We start from the raw sequence: 13,663 nt of genomic DNA on the forward strand, positions 1-13,663 counted from the left end.
AGAAACGCAGTTTTGAACAGCAGCGTTTCTCTCAGATTGGCAAAGATCCAAACGTTTCCTAACTCGGGTATGTGTCGGGGGCGGGGGGGCAAAAGGCTTTACCCCCTGACATGAGCAAGTACAGGGCCAGCTCTGCCGGGGGTGAGCTGGCAGCAGGCAGGCCTTTCTCAGGTGAGGCTGCCTGGCACCTGCGGGAATCCTTCCTAAAGAATCCCTCCTTTCCCGAGCTGGGAAAGGCACAGGCTCAGGGTCGCCTTTGGCGCCATCATCCTCAGGAAAAGGCTGGAGGCCCCCCAGAGGTCCAGCAGCAGGGTAAGCAGCACTGTGGACACAGCAGCGGTGGAAATGTGCTGACCGTGACCCACACGATGGCCTGGAGGCCCACGTGCAACTCGGGGCAGGATCACAGCTCCTGGACGAGAGGCGGGGGACAGACAGGGGCTACTTGCGCCCTGTCCTCCTTGTCGTGCCTTTTCCTTCTGCGCTGATGCCCTACCCACCCCCAAATCTAAATATTTAAATACAACGTTAATGCCCAATCCTGTAGCTATTTCCAGAGGTGCTGACTCAGGGACCCTGAAGGGCTGGGGGGGCAGAAACCCGGACAGAGCTAGAGACTCTCACACTGAGTGAGGTAAATCGGAAAGAGACAGACAAGCGCCATGTGACATGACTTATATCTGGAATCGAGTAATCTAAACGCAGCTTTCCACAGAAAAGAAGCAAACTCACAGACTTGGAGAACAGACTTGTGGTGGTCGGGGGGGGGGATGGAAAAATGCAAATCAAAACTGCAATGCCGTTCACGCTGGTCCGAGTGGTCACCATTTCCAAGTCCACACATGGCCAATGCTGGAGAGGGTGTGGAAAAGAGGGACCCCTCCCGCACTGATGGTGGGAATGTAAGCTGGTACAGCCACTATGGAGAACAGTATGGAGGTGCCTCGGAAAACGAAATACAGAACCACCTTATGACCCAGCAGTCCCCCTCCTGGGCATCTATCCAGACAAAACCTTCCTTGAAAAAGACACATGCACCCCGCATGTTCACTGCAGCACCATTCACAACAGCCAAGACATGGAAACAACCTACATGTCCACCGACAGATGAGTGGATTAGGAAGATGTGGTACATGTCCACAAGGGAATACTACTCAGCCAGAAAAAAAGAACAAAATGATGCCATTTGCGGCAACATGGATGGAACTAGGGACTCTCATACTGAGTGAAGTACGTCAGAAAGAGAAAGACAAACACCGTATGATTTCACTTATATCTGTATCTAATATACAGCACAAATGAACCTTGCCACAGAAAAGAAACTTGGACAATAGACTTGTGGTGGCCAGGGGTGGGGAGGGACTGGGATAGACTGGGAGTTCTCAGTTAACAGACTCCGAATGCTGCATTTGGAGTGGAGGAGCAACGAGGCCCTGCTGCACAGCACAGGGACCTAGATCCCTCTGCTTGTTGTGGAAGATGACAGAGGATGACGTGAGAAAGAGAATGGGCGCACGTGGGTGTACGCGCACGTACAGGTGTGACTGCCCACGCTGTGTACAGCCGAAGTCGACACGGCACTCTAAATCCACTGCAATAAAAAGGGTTCCTGAGAAAATGAGGGGCTGCGGCAGGGCCTGACGGTGGCCCCTCTGCGAGTCTGGGAGCGACGTGGGAGACACTGCCCCCTCTGGTGGGTGAGGGACGAGGAGGGTCGGGGATGCAGGTGGATCCCAGAACCCCGTTAAAACACGGTTAGGGTCAGGCTCGCCCAGAGTCGGGTGTGCCAGGAGGGCCCAGGGGCACCCATGTCTGAACTGAACTGGCACTGTGTTTGTGTGTCAGTTAAAGAATTAAAACCCAGGGACCAGGCCCCTTCCAGACCTGCTGGGCGGTGGGATGCGTTCCGCAGTCAAAGGGCCCCGGACGCTGCTGAGGCGGATGGTCCCAGCCCTTTCGCCCACGGCCAGGGACCCCGGGAAGGACATGTGGCCCCTGGGTTCCACCAGCACAGAGCTCAGGCCCGGGCCGTGAGGGAGGGGCCAGGGCAGGCCTGGCTGGGAGGACGTGCCCCTGACCTGGGCCCTCCTGGGTGCCCAGCCTCCGGCCTCCTGCTCGGCCCAGAGCGCAGACCCAGCCAGAGGTCGGAGCAGCCGTGTGCAGACGTGGCCAGATGACCCCTCACTGCCCACTCGGAGAGACACGACTACCCAACAGGGTCTCCACTGCAGCCAGTGTGTCTACACTGCAGAGGGTCTTCCCTGAACTACCCCTAGTGCATCCACCCTGTGGTCTGTCTACACTGCAGTGCATCTATAAACACATCTGCAGCCAGGACCACCAGGAGCCACCTCCACTTGTGGCTGGATGACAGGGACAGCAATCCAGGACAAACGAACTAATGCCCCCGCTTCAAGGCCCAAGGGTCTTCCCGGAGCCCACCCCCACCCCAGCCCGGCCCCCTGCAGGAGCATCTGCAGAAGTCAGGCTGTCTGCATAGACGCACACCCTGCTCTCGCCCGGGAGTCAGAACCCAGGGAGCGACATGAAAGCTTTGACACGAGGGCCACGACCTGACTTCCAAAAAGCTATGCTTTAACATTTTCTAGCATGAGCTGTTTGGAGGGGTTTTGCTTTAAAAACCTCCCGCTGCCTCCACAAAGCCCCCACCGGCCACTGCGGTGGCCCAGGCCCTCGGAGGTCCTCCTTTCCCGCCAGCCTTGGCCCCCATGTGGCGCGCCCTCCCCCGCACACGCTGACTTTCTCGGGATCCCTCACTAAGGGCCGCAGAAATTCGTTCGCTCCCAGTCTGGACGGCAGAATTCCAGGATCAAGGAGCAGGCGAGGCCACTCTCTCCAGAGGCTCCAGCCGAGAACCTTCCTCGACCCGCCCAGCTCCTGGTGACCCCAGGTGTCGCCTGACTTACAGAACACATCACCCCCACCTCTGCATCTGTGGCCCCCTGGCATTCCTCCTGCGCCCAAATGGCCTTCTTCTAACAAGGACTCGACTGCAACTAGTCACGTGCGCAGATACCGGGGGTCAGGCCTTCAGCTTGTCTTTCTGGGGACACAATTCACCCCGCAGCAACCATCAACGAAGAAGCCGGCCACACGTGACCACGCCGTCCACACATATACACAGGCAACCCAGAACCGAGAAGTGAATTTGTAAGTACAAGCAAAACTGGCCAAGACCCAAAAAGCAATCAGCCATCGCAGTCCACTGGACACAGTTAATTTGCATTTCCATGAACAAGAAGCGTCTGCATTACTGTCAACTTTCCACCGCGGCAGAGCTCTAGGGCAGCGCAAAGAAACCGACGACACAAGTTCTGGAAGAAGGAGCCAACAGGACACCTGACGCATTTTTTCACACTTCAAATTCCTTTGCAATTTATCCCGACAAAATTTCTAACACATGTAAAAGCAGAGGGAAGACTCCCAGCCCCAGCCACGGGAGCAGCCTCGAACTCCGAGGTCAGCTCTGGGCGCCTTCGGTGTCTGCCCCACACCCACACCCGGGGGATCAGCCAGCAGCGAATCCGGAAGCCACCACAAGACGCCATTCAAAAGTGTCTCAGTGGAGTCCCTGTCGTGGCTCGGCAGAAACGCAACTGACTAGCATCCATGAGGATGTGGGTTCAATCTCTGGCCTCCCTCAGTGGCTTAAGGATCTGGCGTTGTCATGAGCTGTGGTGTAGGTCACAGACACGGCTTCGATCCCGTGTGGCTGTGACTGCAGTGCAGGCCGGCAGCTGCAGCTTCAATTCAATTCCTAGCCTGGGAACCTCCATATGCCATGGGTGAGGCCCTAAAAAGACAAAAAAAAAAAAAAGTGTCTCAGTGAATAGCTGGCAATAAGCAGCCAGAGAGAAATGCGGCCATCCTACCAGATTTTAGAAAAATCAGCCTGGTTGCCAAGCAGAGAAGAGACTAAAGGAAGCAACGAGAAGCAGGCAGGAGAAGGCCATCGCACCCACGGGCACCGCACAGACACGCACATACCCGCCCACCCTCGGGCTACCCCACTCGGATGACACCTTCCCACAGAAACGTCAGGTCCAGAGTTTCCATCATGGCTCAGCAGTAATGAACCCGACAAGCATCCATAAGGACACGGGTTCGATCCCTGGCCTTGTTCAGTGGACTAAGGATCCAGCATTGCCCCGAGATATGGCATAGGTCGCAGATGCGGCTCAGATCCCAAGTTGCTGTGGTGTAGGCTGGCAGCTGTAGCTCCCACTCGACTCCTAGCCCGGGAACTTCCATATGCCATAGATGCAGCCCCAAAAAGCAAAAACAAAACAAAACAAAAAATTAGAACGGTCGAGATCCCCGTAGCCGCTCAAGCTATGCAGGCCTGACCCTCATCCGGGAGTCAGAGCCCCGCTTCGCAGACGGAGACCCTGGCCCCTCGCCCGCTCTCCGGAGATGGAGGGTCTGCCCAGCGGAGCGGAAGCAGACTGAGGCTAGGCAGGGACCTGCTCCAGGCCTCCCAGGCGCTGAGCCCCCTCAGGCGCTCCCCATCAGCCCCCTCCATGCCACAGCCACAAGCTCAGCCCTCTCCCCACCCAGCTGGGGTCTCAGCGGCTTCACTTGCAACTGGCCACCTACTGCCAGCCTCAACCCTTCCATCCTTCTGTCCTGCAGCCAGAATGACTGTTTTGAATCAACGTGGCTATGTGGCTGCTCTGCCTAAAACCCTTTCCAGCCCCGCTGCCCACAGAGAGAGAGCCCTGTCTCCTCCCAGGTCAGCCCCGCCGCCCCCCAGACTCCCCCCAACTCCAGCCACCCTGGCGCAGGCAGTTACTCAGCAGCCTCGCCAGCGCCAATCACACTCCTCCAGCTCCCACCCCCCCAGCACGCTAGGAGCAGCTCGAACGCCACCTCTCAAGGTGGCCCAGCACAGGCAAGCCTCCAACCTGACCAAGATCAACTCCAGATGGAACTTCTCGCAGGTGGGTGGGGGGAGGGAGGGTCCGACCTGTCCCTGAATTCGCAGAGACATGCCACTCAAGGAAGCACTGTCGCCAAACCTGAGTTCCACCGTGGGGCCTCCTTTGGGTATGTCCAGGCTAGACCTTAGGAAGGGCGGTGAGGCTTCTGGGCTGGGTCACCCCTAGGCCACCCGTCCCGAACCTCTGCAGCAATGCTCAGAACTGGCCACTGGGAGTCAGGGTTGAGCCGCACTGCGAGAACACGGCCCAGCCTGGGAAATGAAGGGACCCTGCCCTCCACCCGGCCCTGGGGAAGGTGACTGCTGCCCTGTGGTTGGCCAGCGCTGATCCCCGGGGGCCTCCTGGCACAGGGGGGCTTTGAGGGGCTTCCTCACCACAGAGCTGAACACCTCGGGCCAGGGGCTGGCCTCCTGGCTTCCCCGCTCCCAGCACAGGCCTATGAAGTGGGATCAGAGAAGGTCTCTCGGCCTACAGCTCTCGCAGCCTGTCCCCTGTCCCACTCACAGCCGATGCAAGGCCAGTGTCCCCTCCAAGCCTCCACCTGAGCTGCCCGGGGCAGGTCCAGAGCAGAGTGGGCAGGTGCGGACAGGGCTCCTTCCAGCATCAAAGGCCCAGGGTGGGCCCACGCCGGCTTCTCCAGCTAACCCTCTCCACACTCTGAGGCAGGGAAATTAAGGTTCCCATTTGACAGGTAAGGAAACGGAGGCTCAGAGACGCGCACCTCGCCCCAGGTCACACAGCAAAGACAGGGCTGGCTCTAGGCCCACAGTGCTGTCCACCACCTGGAGGTGCGGACAGAGACCTCAGATGAGACCTGCCTCCGCGGCACGAGCCACCAGCCCTGCTCGAGCCCACACTCCTCCACGCAGGAAGGAGGCAGGGCTCTGAGTCTCCAGCTGCTTCAGCACCTGCCAGGCTCCCGAGGGGGCAGCATGGGGGTTGGCCATGGGCACCGCTGAGCGCCAAGTGTGCCTGTTGCTCCGGGGCTGCACGCACTTGCCAGGGAAGCCCCCTCAGGGCTTCCTGTTCTCACCTGCAAAATGGGGCCGCAGCAGCGCTGCCCCCATGTCACACGGTGTGGGGTCCACCAGTGCCTGGCACACAGCAAGCATCCGGGCCAACCAGCGGACACAAACCAAGGGAATCAGCAGACCTCTGCCCTGGGTGGAGCAGGGGACAGGGGTCGCCTTCTGGCCGAGCCCAGGCCTGGCCACACCAGGCAGCCTTCCTTGCAGGGGGCGCACCCTTTATCAGGCAGCCCCACTGACAGGTGGTTTGTCCAGGAACACCTGTTTCCTGGAATACAGGTGTTTGGTGCTAAGCCCAGGCAGTCAGGTCAGCTGGGACAGGTGGCCACCCTCCCTCCCATAAAGGGGACAGTGGAGGTCACAGGGTCACAGGTGTTGGGGCTCTTAAGAGGACACAAATGGACACCAGGAAACGTCCCTGAGTGAGACCTGTTGGGACAGGGTTGCCATGGTGACAGGAGCACCCACGTGTGGGCAGGGGTGGGGGAGGCGGCCCTTGCTGCTGACTCACCAGGGCTGGGCGCGGGGCCCACAGCCTCCTGGCAGCTCCTGGAGCTTTAGGAAGGACACCCGGGTCCTGGGCTCGAGACGCAGCTCTGAGGACACACTGACTGCACTGCAGGCCTTGGTCCAGCAAGGAGACAGAGAGGGAGCTGCAGGGCCTTTGGCACAAGAAGGTGGCCCTGACCAGGCGAGAGGCCACCATGCAGCTGGGTCCTTGCTGACCCCGCACATCTGCCACCTCCTCCACCCCCCATCCCCAGGCTGGCCGTGATCTCCAGATCCTGACCACCCCCTCAGGGGCCCTCCAGAGACTCCCTCGCCTGGCCTGGCCCCCGACCTCTTTGCCGTCGCCAAGCCCCCCAAGGAGGGAAACCCACGCACCTGTGCTGCTCCCCACACTCGGAGTTCTCTGCGGATGCCACGCTGTGATGGCCCACAGAAGCCAAAACGGTGCTTGGTGAGGCGCAGGAGCTGCCCTGTCTGGATTCTAACCTCTGTCCTCTCCAGGTACCAAATGACGCTGCCCACAGACACGGGGGGGCCCAGCAGGCCCCCACCCCCCCACGTCCCACCGCAGACCCACACCACAGAGGCCTGCTGCGCTCACAGCCTCCAGACCTTGAAAACCTAGTCTTGCTCCCCCACCAAGAGCTCCAGCCACCTGCCATCCCCGAGGGCGGGGGAAGGGCTGAGCCCCTGCGCGGTGGCGGGGACAGGGTGGTCCTGGGCCCCAGCCCAGGGCACCAGGGAGAGCCAGGCAGGGAGAAGCTGTGTCCCACAGGACACGTGACCAAAAGGGCCAGAGCGAATGGCTTTTAGGCCGGAGTTGCCACTCAACAGTCCCAGCCAGCTCAGCCCCTCACACAGAAGCCCCCAGCCCCGACTCTGGAGGCAGAGCCCCCACCCCACCTGAGCCAAGGGTTTGAGGCCAGGTAGAGCTGCAGGCCTCAGCGAGGCAGGGGGTCCCAGCCTCAACCCCCTCTCCTGACAGGCAGGGTCAGCATGATGACGAAAGGCCCCACTGCCCTGGACCCAGGCTCCGCCCGGGGCCTGGCGCACAGCGCCCGCATCACTGTCAGTGATCGCAGGGACCAGCGGAGCAAGTGTGAGCGAATAAGCAGTCCAAGGCAGCCCGCCCTTAGAAGGCCCTCCTTCAGGGCCCTACGCAGGGGAGGGGGATTGGAGAGAGTGGCCAGCACAGACTCAGAGCTCAGGAGGCCGCCTCCCTGGGGCTTCCGTCCCAGCCCTGCCCCTACTCTGCCCCCAGGCACGGCCGCTCCCACACAGCACCGCAGGGCTCTCTGAGGCTGGCAGACGCTAGGCCTGCCCCACAGCAGGACCCCAGAGAAGGCACGGCAGTGCCCCCAAGCAAGCCCCCTCCTGGGGTCTGAGCCTGGTGGGAGAGCCTCCGGCACACAGACCGGACAGAGCAGGGCTGTGTGCCGCTGCCACATGCGGGCAGGGAGGTGCACCAACCAGCTGAAGCGTGTCCATCAGCCTGCAGGTGAGCAAATCCATGGCAAGTAAACACGGCCTGTGTGGGCAGCACGCTGCAAACACGGGGCATGGAACGCGCACGTGCTCACCACACCTGGGACCACCAGACACCAGGCGGGCCCTGGGCCTCCCCATCGCAGGCCCTCAGCTGTCCCTGCCTTCCCCCGCCGAGGCCCAGTCTCTCCGTGACCAGCCCAGACAGCCCCCACCCCACCCCAGATGGGCCTAAAGCAGCAGACAAGACACAGCCACGCAGGCGAATCCACGCTGCAGTCCAGGCTCATGTCAGCGACGGGGAGCGAGGATGGGGCACAGAGATCCGTGCGCGGTACCAGCTGAGGGCTCAGGCAGGGCACCACTCTCTGAGCCTGGGCTTGGTACCAGGCAGCCCGGAAGGGGGACAGGAACAAGCAAGGCCAGAGGCCCCAGCCCAGCAGGACCCATCAGCCTGGCCCTGCCCACGGCCAGCTGGGTCTGTCCTCCCTGTCCCATGGACACAGAGCCCCCTCCAAGGTCCACACGTCTGGCCTCCAGGGCATCCCAGACCCTCTGGGCCCAGAAACCCACTGCGCTGTGTGGCCCTGAGGCCTTCAGGTCAAGCACGGCCCCCGCTAGGGTCCAGAGCCCCAGGCCTGTCTGAGGCACGACTCTGCCGGAGCTGACTGGGGCCTGTCCTGCATCCTTCAGCAGGAATTCACATACCGAGCAGGGGGCCAGGCTCACGGACACGTCCTTCCTGGATCCGTCTTTGGTCCCAGAGCTCTGTGCTGCACACACACTCCTGCCAGCCACGCCCGAGACCTCGCCCACGGGAGACACAGAGGCACCTGCTCCCTTCCCCCACGTCCCACCTGTGCCGAGTGACAGGGGGCCACCAGTGTGCACTGGGACCACCCACGAGACACATCCCCTCTCAGGACAGGACCACCACCTCATCAAAGCCGCCCCCCACCCCCCGACCCCGGCAGGCTTGTTCCTGGTTTCCAGTGCCTGGGCAGGAAGGAGGGGGCAGCGGCCTTACTCCCCCCACCCCAATCACCGGGGCTGGTAATTGCCTTAACAGCCCTGGGGTTGAGAAGGGCCACACCTGGGGGCCCAGGCCTCCTTGTGCTTCCTGCTTCTCAGCGTGTGTGGGGGGTGGCACATGGGCAGGACAGGCGAGGGAGCAACAGCCTCAAGCCCAGCCTCCCAGAGGCCTTGGACGCGGCTGATGCTACCCCTGGCCAGCGGGATTCCAAACGCCTCCTGACCTCCAACCTCCTGCCGGACAGACCCCTGGCTCGGCCCTCCTGCGAAGGCCCCTCCCCAGCCTCCTCGGGGCCTGCTCCGCCCACCCCACCCCCCACAGACCCTCCTCAAACTCTCCAGCCAGACCCTGTGTCCCGACAGCGTGAGCCAAGCCCCTGCCCCCACCATGGCCTCTGCCCCCCCCCACCCCACCCCACCCCCCCGACGCTTGCCAGGCCTCTCCTACCTCCCTGGATCGCAGCCTTCACAGCAGGACCACCTGCTGGTGGACAGGCCGACCTCTGCCTTCCTCCTCCAGGACCACTGCTCCTGCTCGCCTCCAGCCACGCCTGGGCTCAGGCGTCTTGATCTCGTTTACTCCCCACCAAAGAGGCAGCCTGCAGAGAGCAGGATCTGTCCCCTCCGTTCACGGCTCTGTCCGCAAACACTCACAGGGTAGGTCAATGACTCTGCGCACAGGGTTGGGCTGCAGGAGAGCCGACCGAGCAGAAGCCCCTGTGGGTCGCGTCCGGCTGCCCCAGGCCGCTCCCACTGGCCCCAAACCCGAGGTCCCCCTCCCAGCCTGGCACAGGGCAGGCAGGAACTGTCAGGCCCCCAAAGCCATGACCTGCCCCTGGAGACGGCTCGGTGCCCACCAGTGCTGAAAGAGAGGAGGCAGCTGGGCGCCAAGCAGCAGGGCAGGGGTCCTGAAAGGCTGCGTTTGCTAAGGCCCCTCCCAGCCATACACACGCAGAGGCCTCTCCCAGCTTCCCTGGAAATGAGCCCTAAAGCACCTGCCTCTTGTCAGCAGGCAGAGCTCCCAGCTACCACCTTAGAGGCCGCTGGGGCCCAGGCATTCTGGGCAGCACTCCTCCCTGCAGGCCTGTCCTCTGGGTCGAGAGGGGGCCAGTGGGAGGGCGACAGGCCTGGACGCGGGCCTGAGAGCAGAGCACAACCCCACCCCAGGCCTGCCTGGGTGGAGCCGAAATGCCAAAGCACACACGGGCACGCAAGTGAGCGTGGCAGCCCGCAGGTGTGTGCACGTGTCTGTGTAAGTGTGTGCATCTGTGCGTGTGACAACCCATCAGGGGCAGGCAGGGGGGGCTGCCACACCAGGTGAGGGACAGCCGCAAGGCCCAGCTTGCTCGTGGCTCACCCGGTCTCGGTTCGGCTCTCACTGCCCCAGCCACACTGGGCAGGGTCAGCCCGAACCCCTCCTCCTACCTGCCACAGAGGGTGGCGGGCAAAGGCTCACAGGCCACTAGGGTCTGCTTGTCCCCAGGCAAGCACGCAACAGGGCACAAGTACACACTCATGCTGTGCAGACTCACGCCAGCCCCTGGTGCCAGGAGAGCAGGTAGAGGCCTGGCCCTCCCTCCCGGTGCCGTCTCCCCCGCCTCGGCCTGAAAGTTCTTATGGGCTGGCCGCAAACAGCCGCCTGTCTCCACGGAACACACGATGCCTGACCCACGTGCAGACAAAGGCACGCTGCTCCGAGGCCCAGGGCGCAGAGGCTGGGGCGCCCCCCGCTGGGCCAGGAAAGAAGGGCTTCTGGGGGGTCCCCGGACATGCGGCCGGGCGTCAGCACCCACACCTGCCCCCCCCGCAGCCCCCTGAGTCCGCTGCCTTGGCACCCTTCTCTCACCCTCCACCCCATCTCACTTTAGGTGTGACAGCCTGGGCGGAGCAGAGATCAGGCTGGAGGAGCTTGGAGCCCCTGACCTGGCCAGGCGCCCAGGTATGAGGGGGACCCCAGACTCACGGTTTGCCTCAGAGGCAGGCAGGGCCATGGTGGGAAACCCCTGGAGGGGCCTCATGATTTTTTTTTTTTTTTTTTGCATTTAAGGGCCACACCCACAGCATATGGAGGTTCCCAGGCTAGGGGTTGAATCAGAGCTGTAGCCGCCAGTCTATGTCACAGCCATGCCAGATCCAAGCCACATCTACAACCTACACCACAGCTCATGGCAACGCCAGATCCCTGACCCACTTGGATCCTAGTCGGATTCGTTCCCACTGCGTCATGACGGGAACTCCAGGGCTCTTGTGATTCCGACACAACCTGCTCCCCCAGGGGCTTGAGGGGAAGACCCCCTAAAGAGCAAGAAGGGCATGAGGGCCCCCCATGCTCAGGGGGCTCCTGTCAGCCACGTGCTGGCTGGCGGTCAGAGCCCTGGGCCCTGCTGAGATGCTCAGGAAACGGGGTGCCCAGCACCCATCCCCCAGGGGGCCCACAACCAGGCCTGGAGAGGTCAGCCCTTCCCCCATCCATGCCATCTCCGAGGACAGCAGCTGAGTGACAGGAGGCCTGGGCCACTCCCGACAGGCCAGCACCAGGGCCGTGGTCAGCCATTCACTCCCCAGCACATGCACTGCCAACAGGCAGGCCCCACGGTCAAGGCCCCATATGCCAGCCCTGACCTCCCCTCTGGCACCCAGGAGCTGCGCCCTGACCCAGCAGCTCCCCCACCCACCAACACCCCCAAATCTCAGACTCAGCCCCAGATTCAGGAGCCTCTCCTCACACTCGCTGACCGCCAGGGTCTCAGCCTGGGCCTCCCATGACCAGTCCAGACCCTGCCCCACCCAGACCAGAGGGCTGCTCTCTCCCAGGCCCTCAGGTTTCGAAGCCCAGCGAGGAAAGCAGTGCCCAGCCGGGCACCTTCGCTCTGCTTCTCATGGAGAAGTTCCTCGTTCAAAGCTACAACACCCACGGTGTCCACGTTGGACAGTGAATGTTCCGAGGAAACCTGGCCACAGCACCCCCTCCCCTCCCCCCCACCAGAAACTTAGCCCGTGAGCCCATGCGCAGAGACCACTTGCAGGCAGGGGTTCTGGGGGGGTCCCACCAGGGGGCAGCCCACCGAAGGCTCGGCCCCAGGGGACGGCTGGAGCCCCTGGCCTCCCGGAGCCAGCAAGGCGCCCATGCCTTCCTCTGGGCCCAGAGGAGGGGAGGCTGGTGCCCTAAATGCAGCCTCGGGTGACTTCAGGGAGCTCAAGAAAGCACCCAGGCTCCCTCCTGGCCCAGGCCACGGGCCCAGAGGGACCACAACTGCAGTGAAGGAGGCAGGTCTGCGAGGGCAGGGGGCAGCCTCACCTCCCTCGCAGGCAGCTCGCAGACCCCCTGACCCGGAAGTCCACCTGAGGACCTGCCTGGGAAGGGAGCAGGGCACAGTCACCAGCCACAGAGTCGCCTGCAAGAGCACAGCCAGGGACAGCCCAGCCGTCCACGCCTGGGGTTAAATAAGCCAGGTGTGTCCTGCAGAGCAGCAGAAGCAGGACAGGGTCCAAGGCAGAGAGACACGTGGTTCTCATCGGCTGGGCAGGGTCCTCGGCGAGCGGCTGGGGACAGTGGGCACTTCGGGGAGGGACCAGGAGCTGCAGGAGAGTGGACTGCCTCTCCCTCCACCGCCTTCTACCACTCACGTGACCTTTCACGTGGACGTGATCCTCTTTCAGCAAAAGAGAAGCTGGGTTCTAAGGGGCCACAGGTTCTGCATCCACATGAAAGCAGACAGACCCCCGACTTCCACACCGCCAGGGACCCACAGAGACCCCCCTCAGACGCAAGCACAGAGCCCACCACGGAAACGCCACCCAGACAGCCGTGGTGCACACACGCGAGGTCAGGACACCCACGTTCACAAATGAGGGCGCCCACGGACAGAGCCCTGCACCGTCGGCCGGCCGCACACAGGCACACATGTGCACAGACACGTGCACACACGTGCGCACACACACGCCAGGCCGCCCGCTGGAGAGCCCGACCAGGCAACCCTGCGGGTGGCGGCGGCGCCTCCTCGGCTCACCCCCCTCCCCAACGAGGGCTCCGCGTCAGCAGCGGACCCGCCTCCCTCCCTCACACACACACAGCAGCGCTGCCACCCGACTGGAGGCCTTGCAGGGAGCCAGCTCTGCAGAGGCTGCCACGAGCAGGTCCTGAAAGGTGGCAGGGTGCGCCGGGACCCTGTTAGGGGCTTGTCGTGGGGGCCACACCTCTCCCTCCACGCCTGCCACTGCCCGAGCTGACCATCACCACATGCCCACCAAGATCACCAACTCCTGCCCACGTGTCTCCAGACAGGTCAGTGAGCAAAAGAGCAGGTGACCACGGGGGCGGTCTGCAGTGTGGCTGGGAGGGCGTGGCTCCAGGACGCCTGGATTCACAGGGGGGCAGGGATCGCTGGGAGGTGCCCTTGCAAAGGGACACCCTTGCCCTTACGTAGCTTGTGCTTTGGAGTGTGGGCAGCACAGGGGCTGGGCAGGAGCAGATCCAAGCTCCCCCTTCCCGGGGGTGAGGTCAGCAGCTATTCTCTGCAAGAGGAGGGGGACTCGGGGACGGAAACTGACCAGCCGAAAGTGCTGCTCAGGAGGCGTCTCCTCCAGGCTCTCTCTGGCCAGTGGGCAGCAGTGGAGGGAGAGAGGCCCCCTGTGCCCTTGACCCTG

This window comes from Phacochoerus africanus, chromosome 3, assembly GCF_016906955.1.
Source record: "Phacochoerus africanus isolate WHEZ1 chromosome 3, ROS_Pafr_v1, whole genome shotgun sequence".
Classification (NCBI taxonomy): domain Eukaryota; kingdom Metazoa; phylum Chordata; class Mammalia; order Artiodactyla; family Suidae; genus Phacochoerus; species Phacochoerus africanus.